Source organism: Podarcis pityusensis (assembly GCF_964106645.2).
Source record: "Podarcis pityusensis genome assembly, chromosome: 6".
In the NCBI taxonomy this organism is placed as follows: Eukaryota; Metazoa; Chordata; class Lepidosauria; order Squamata; family Lacertidae; genus Podarcis; species Podarcis pityusensis.
The window spans coordinates 492460-500290 of record NC_138030.1 but is presented as its reverse complement, the minus strand read 5'-3'; positions in this window follow the sequence as shown (position 1 = coordinate 500290).

The following is a 7831-nucleotide window of genomic DNA, read 5'->3' as shown; positions in this document are numbered from 1 at the left end:
CTTGGTGGACCACAAGCTTAGCATGAGTCAACTGTGTGATGCAGCAGCCAAAAAAAGCACATTTGATGTTAGCCGCTCTGAGCCCGGCTTCGGCTGGGGAGGGCGGGATATAAATAAAAGTTATTATTATTTATTATTATTACTAATGCTATTCAAAGGCTGCATCAACAGAATCATCATGACCTAATCAAGGGAAGTAATAAAGGTAAAGGGACCCCTGACCATTAGGTCCAGTGGCGGACGACTCGGGGGTTGCAGCGCTCATCTTGCTTTATTGGCCGAGGGAGCCGGCGTACAGCTTCCGGGTCATGTGGCCAGCATGACTAAGCCGCTTCAGGCGAACCAGAGCAGTGCACGGAAACGCCGTTTACCTTCCTGCTGGAGCGGTACCTAGTTATCTACTTGCACTTTGACGTGCTTTCGACTGCTAGGTTGGCAGGAGCAGGGACTGAGCAACGGGAGCTCACCTTCTGATCAGCAAGTCCTAGGCTCTGTGGTTTAACCCACAGCACCACCCTCGTCCCAAGCGAAGTAATCGTCCTGCTCTATTCTGCCTTGGTCAGATCACACCTGGAATTAGATGCTGACAAGCAGAGGAGGGTGAACGAGATGATCAAGGATCTGGAAACCTAGCCTGGTGAGGAGCGGTTGAAGGAGCTGGGTATGTTTAGCCTGAAAAAGAGGAGATATGAGAACTGACTCATGGAAGATGGAGCAAGCTTGTTTCAGACTAAGAATAGGGAAGAGCTTCCTGAGGGTGAGAGCTGTTTGACAATGGAATGGGCTCTCCTCACTGGGAAGCTTTTACACAGTGGTTGGATGGGCATCTGCCAGGGGTTCTTCAGCTGTGATTCCGGCTGCAGGGAGTTGGACAAGACAGAATCAGAATCTTAGAGTTTGAAGGGACCACAAGGGTCATCTAGTCCAACCCCCCTTCCAACCATAAATCTACGATTCCCCTCCTTCCGAGGGCTGCTGCCAGCCCTGGGATTGTGGTCCCCTGTCCCTGGCCTGGTGCCCAGGCTTCTTTGGGCGTGGGCATTCCTCCTGCCCACCAACATGCCCTCCTCACTAGGAGCCTGCAAGGGGGGGGGATGCACTCTGTGGCTGTGGCTGGCTCACTTCCACCTGGGCAAGCGGCTCTTGCATCAGGAGCAGCTGTGTCATCAGAGGTTGAGCAAAGCTGCTGCCTCTGCCTGTGCCAGAAACGGGCCTTACTTCACCCCTCTTGCTTCACCCCTGTCTGGTCTCTTCCGGAGAGGAGGGAGGGGACACATTGCTCAGAGGGTACATTTGTCACACGGGGGGGGGGGCTTCCTTCCCTTGGAGGCCGTTCCAGATCTGTTGACCAGAGAGTGAGGCTTGCTAGGCCATTCTTCATCTGGTTCCCTAAGTGCCCTGGACTGATCTGGTCCAAAGAAGAAAGTGTTGGGCTTGGGACTGGTCCAAATGACCGGTTTAGGGTGGTGTTAAGAACATCAGAAGAGCATCTGCTGGATCAGGCCCAAGGCCCATCTAGTCCAGCATCCTCTTCTCACAGTGGCCAACCCCTGAGTTTGCTTCTCTAAGCTAGGTCACCTCTGAGGAATTGATTCCATTCCATTTAATACTCACATGCTGCTTTTCCAACAACAGAGCAGCTCACAAGAATCACAACAGCAATATACATACATTGCAATCGCTACAATATCAAAAAACAGTTGTAGGCATCTGTCGGTCTTGAGAAACAATGGAGTGTGCCTCTAGGGGTCAAGTCAAACTGCTGGAGAATCACGGCAGCTGCTGTGGATGCAGAGACTGGTGACTTCTAACTCGGGGGTCAGCAAACTTTTTCGGCAGGGGGCTGGTCCACTGTCCCTCAGACCATGTGGTGGGCCGGACTATATTTTGAAAATAAAAATAAAAATGAATTAATTCCTATGCCCCACAAATAACCCAGAGATGCATTTTAAATAAAAGGACACATTCTACGCACGTAAAAACACGCTGATTCCCAGGCTATCTGTGGGCCGGAATGAGAAGGCGATTGGGCCGGATCCGGCCCACGGGCCAAAGGTTGCCTACCCCTGTTCTAACTGCTACCTGCGGTGTTTTTGCTGTTAGCAGCACCAAAGTAACCTTTCTGGGACACCAGCCTGGGCAGTGTGGAGAGGTCCTGGGCTGCCCAGATGACAAGACCCCCTTCTCGGCCTCGCTGATGGGGTCCAAAGGAAAGCAGAGCAAGACATTTGGCACCAGCTGGGCTTCAGGAGTTGCCGGAGGGAGGCATACGAGGTGCCATCCAACCACCTTAGGGACTGCGCTACGGATCTGTGTATTGGGGTTTACCCCCCGGGCCTTTCTTCTCCCACAGATGTCCTGCAAGGCAACAGAGGTTTGGCTCAGAGGCTTCCTTCTCCTAGCTGGGCTACTGATGCAGAAAAAAACCCTGCTCCTTTCCCCTTATGGGGTGTCCAAGAGCCCATATAGAGTCCTTAAGGGGGCTCCCTATTGGTAGGAGAAAAGAACCAACCAGAGAATATTGAGAAGCAAAGCAGCTAGTAAGCCTGATCTTTATTAAACTTGCAACAGGGTCCTCACTCACCACACGAAGGAGGGAGGAGGAACCCAGAACAATGGTGCGCAAGCCCACCCTGTGGAGCACCCCCAAAACATCATACATACATCACAGAAGGAGGCAGTCTACAACAGAAATCCTGTCTGCCAGGATACCTGACAGTGGTCACTGATTACTTTACCTGGGCAGCCTGGCCATTCTTTTTTTTTTTTTTAAATGATATTTATTGAAAATTTTTGAATTACAAAAGAAAACAGAAAAGAAAAAGAGAAAGAAAAAACAAAGAAAAAACAAACCACAGTCAAACAATACAGATTAATAAAAATCAAAATCAAAAAATAGCACAACACGCTCAAAAAATAAAAATATACCACAAACATTTAAAAACAAATCCAATATTCTCAAATCCTTAACTGTCATTACCTTCTTTCTTTGACCTCCTCCTCCTCCCTTTTTTTGTATCCTGGTTATTAATTGTCACAGCAAATCCTTTCCACACTTCATAATATTCTGTCATTACTTTACCTTACTCTATTTTAATCTTATCTTACTATAAAAACCTTAAAGCTTAAAACTTAAATCTTATTTTTATCAATTTCTCATAACCATAATATTCTTACATAATTCTTTAAACATTTTTGCTAAAGCCAGATAATTTCGTTCCAACATTTTCCTAACATTCATCAATTTTATAAAACAATCCTAATAAAAAAGTAACAAAAAAGAAACAATCCAATCTTCATCCAGTGTCTCTTCCTCCTGGTCCCGGGTTTTGTCAGTCCTTTCTATCTCATCAATCTAGCGCATTAACCTGGCAATCTTATGTCCGAGGCCCTTAAGTCCCTTCCATGTCCCTTCCGCAGCTCTTCTTCATATTTATACCTGTATTTTCCTTTATCTCCTGCTCCTTTCACTCTTGGGAACTCCAGCTTGACAATGCTTTTGACCCATCTCGACAAATCAGCCCCTTTTCCATAGTCCAGACTAAGCTCCATGTGGTATTTAAGAACATGTTTCAAAGTCCCTCCAAAATTAAGAGCCCCCACAACCCCAAACATCTCACGGCCCATTGCCAGACTTGAAAAGTCCAAACCTCCCTGCATAGGGCGGTCTATCCAACCCCCATTTCCAAACCAAACCAAACTTTATCTTTCCAAATCTGGCTTTTCCAAGTTCATTTGTCAAATCCAAAAATTCGTGTTCCTGCTAGGCCACAGCTCCCTCCATCTCTGGCGCCCAAGATTCAGAAACATCCTCTTCCTTCACCTGTTCTGTCGGGGCACACTCCTGATCTGATTCCTGGGTGGGCTCTATATAATTTCCCACTGCCTGTCCAAAATTTCTGATCGCATCAGTCATAAAATCCGTCTTCTCATGTAGCTGTTCCAGTAGGGCACTTGTTTTACAGAAAACACACAACAGAGCTTCTGAATACATTGTCCTGCAAGGTCAGAAGTCTATTCCCACGATCGTAATCTGTGACAGCTGCAAGCTCCCCGATTCAGAATTGGTTACAGTTTCACAGGCTCCCTCTAGGGGAAGAACTTCTGTTTGTTCTTTTCTTTTAAAAACAGATCTAACAACAAAGTTTCCTTTTTCAGATATTTTGTCAATATTTGTTCCTTTAAGATGCGAAGGCGAACAATGGAGTCACTATGTTTCTCTTCTTTTACCTATCTGTCAGAAACGTTTGTCTCTGGTCAATGAGCTTCAAAAAACGTCAGTCCTGACACCCCGCTCCAGGATCAAGACGGTGGAAAGTTACTTTGCTTTACACTCACTTCTGCAGGTTTAAACAGTCCGAAAAAAATCCCCCCTCTTCTCCTGCTTCCGAAGGGGGTTCAACAATTTAAAATGATGAAAGTCGATCCTTTACAAGCGATTTTCAGAACTCTAGTTTGCCATGTCTTTGCTTTAATCTATCTACAAAGAAACGGAAGGCTGACTTCCTGTTTAGACCTTCCCGTTTCAGTGCCAAATTAAAATAAACTTTTAAGTCCAATTTTCCTTTCAGCTCACAAATCCTTATTTAAAGTCCAATTGTCCGAAATTTAAGTACTCACGGGTGATTATTTTAGAAGCCAAATTGTCCCAGGAAAAAGGCAGCGCTCTCCGGCAACGGCTGTGCGGCTTCACTCCACGGAAGAAGCAGTTGACTCTCAGCACCACGCCACTTCCCCCTCTTCACTCCGGAGCCCGTTAGTGGGTTCCTTTGCGGGTTGGGGGGGTGCTAAAGGTGCCCGCCGAGTCCCATGGTCACAGGCTTCATCCGCCTGTGATTTTTGAATGGGTCCCCGCTTCGCCGTAGCGGAAAAGACCCGTTTCCCGTGGAGCTGATCCCTCCAGATCAGAGGGAGTCCACCATTACCGATGGCGCCACCCCGGAAGTCCAGCCTGGCCATTCTTTTGTGAAGGTGAATACTTTAATTCCTGAATCCAGGTCGCAGGCTCACCCTATTCATACACAAATACGCTCTTAAGACAGGTAAGCAAAAGACAATGGAGAGGCTTTACCATTTCCTTCCTCCTTGCAGAGAAACATTTGAGGTCAATTTGGGAGAGTCAAAATGGTTTCAGGATTGTTCTCCTGTACTATATCAGCCACGTGGTTTGCATACTTATGTATGTGTTTGCCTTGTAAATTTATAAACATTTAATTTATGTATTTGATACCTTAAATTCCCATAACACTACCTTTCCAGGCAGCAAGCCTCACCTGCCCCTCGCTTCCCTCTGCAGCATGTGCAGAAACCACCTTCTCGACTGTTGAACCCACTGCTGGTCTCATCCACTCGATCCACTGGAGCCAGTCTTCACACGTAGGGTGTGTCGCTAACTCCCCAAGAGTTTGAGACCCACTGGCTCTGCTTGCCTGTTTAGCCGGCCAGTTGAAGCCGTTCCCAGGGTTGTCGCTGCTCTGGCATGCTGACAGCTGCTAGGAGCCGCAGGTGAGAGCTGGGTGCAGGGTGGGGATCAAAGGCAGACAATCTGCAAACACACACTGTTCCCCACCAGAGGTACCGCCCCTTCCCCAACACCCAAAAACACAATAGCAGAAAAAGCAAGCTACGACAGTGGACGCTCGGGTTGTGAACGTGATCCGTGCAGGAGGCATGTTCGCAACCTGCAGTGTTCACAACCCGCAGTGCCACCTTTGCGCATGCACAGGTTGTGATTCAGCGCTTCTGTGTATGAGCAAAGCGCGATTTAGCACTTCTGTGGATGAGCAACCACCGAAACCCGGAAGTAACCCATTCTGGTACTTCTGGGTTTTGGCACGTCCGTAACCCGAAAAAACACAACCTGAAGCGTCTGTAACACGAGGTATGACTGTACTGCTACAAATTCATCACAACAATTGATGCAACGCAGTAAAGTCTTAATGTCCACCATATCTCTGGGTTGGGGGCCCTTCTTGTCAGTCAGGATGTGGCCCAGGGAATCTGCCTCCTCCTGGCTCAGAAGTGGCCTCTTAGCCCAAGAAGCAGGACAGAGGAGATGCTCTGGAAGGAGGAGGGCTCCCCGGAGTGCTGAATCCACTGTGAGAAGAAGAAGCTGGACTAGGTGGGCCACTGGCCTGACCCAGCAGATGCTCTTCTTACCCCATGGTTTCTGCTGGAGGCTGGAGCCTGCCCCAAGCCCTCTCCTTGACCTCCAGCGAGAGGCTCTCGGGGTTTTGTTATTTCCCCAGAGGCTCCTCCTTGGCCTTCTGCAGTCCCAGCGTTGAGGTTTCCTGGCTTCCAGCACATCTCAGGGGTTGCTGATTCATCAGCCAGGTTGGTTTACAAAAGGGGGAGAAAAACCAGCCGAGTGTGGCAAAACGAGCGAGAACAACAAGGCTGGGCTGGAGACACGGAGCCTGGGCGGTTGGGTCACGTGAGCTGCGGGGCTGGCTGGGAATGAGGGGCCTGGGCGGTGACCACGCTGCTCTGGGGCTGACCCCTGGCCCTTTGGCCTCTGCCCTGAGGACCCGTTCCTACGATTTGCTCCCATCAGCCTTCCCCAAGCTGAGGCCCTGCAGACATTTTGACCTGCAGCTCCCCATTAGCTGCGGCGGAAACATTTGGAGACGCCAGCTTGCCAAAGACTTGCACTGATCATTTCCCCAGCCTTGACCTGAGGGTCCAGGGCGATCTGGTTGTGGCTGCTCCCAGGCAACTTTGGAACTCCATTCCTGGAGAAGGTACTGGCTCCCTCCTTGCTGTCCTTTGGCCGACGGGTGAAGAACTTCCTATTCCGACAGGCCTTTGGGAACGGACTGCTTTTAAGGAAAAGGCTGGCGCTGTGATATTTTTATTGTCATGATTTGTATGTTTTAATAGAATGTGTACGCATGCGTGTGTAGTTTTAATTCTGAATGTTTAATTGGTTTTTATTCTTATTTTTCCTATGTTGTTAGCTGTTTCAATTTTTATCCGTAAACCACCTTGAGTTCCCGTCAGGGAAAAAGGCGGAATATAAGTAATTACTATAATAATAATAAAATACAAAAAGAATATTGAAAACCATTTCAAAAAATGCACAACCCTACAAATAAGGATGGCAGAGTCTCTTGGACCTCCAGTGCAGAGACCTCATCCATCCATCATTCAACCCCTGACCACATCGTCATCTGCGTTATCCATCCTCACAGGGGCTGCTAGCTTGGGAGACTCCTGCTGGAGGAGCATTCAGTTTGCCTCCCTCGGCTGCTTGGGAGACAAGCAAATCCTTGCCTGCAGCAGGTTCTACCTCGTGAGCGTCGTGTTTATTTATGCTATTGCATTTCTATCCCACCTTTTTCCTCCAAGAAGTTCAAGGTGGCCTTTTATCCCCCTCCTTTTATCCTCACAGCAACCCTGTGAGGTAGGCGAGAGTGAGAGGCAGCGGCTGGCCTAGTGGGGTTGCAGACCCTCGTTTCCCAGATCCCAGAGAGCCAGTGTGGTGTAGTGGTTAAGAGCGGTAGTCATGTAATCTGGTGAACCGGGTTCGCTTCCCCGCTCCTCCACATGCAGCTGCTGGGTGACCTTGGGCCAGTCACACTTCTCTGAAGTCTCTCAGCCCCACTCACCTCACAGAGTGTTTGTTGTGGGGGAGGAAGGGAAAGGAGAACGTTAGCCGCTTTGAGACTCCTTAAAGGGAGTGAAAGGTGGGATATCAAATCCAAACTCTTCTTCTGGTCCACTCTTAACCAATTCACCACCAGGGGCTGTTCCAGCAATCCCAGCTGCACTGCCTCCCTTCCGTGGTCCAGCGATGCCCACTGAGCTCTTGTGCTGCTCTTTCCATGCCATG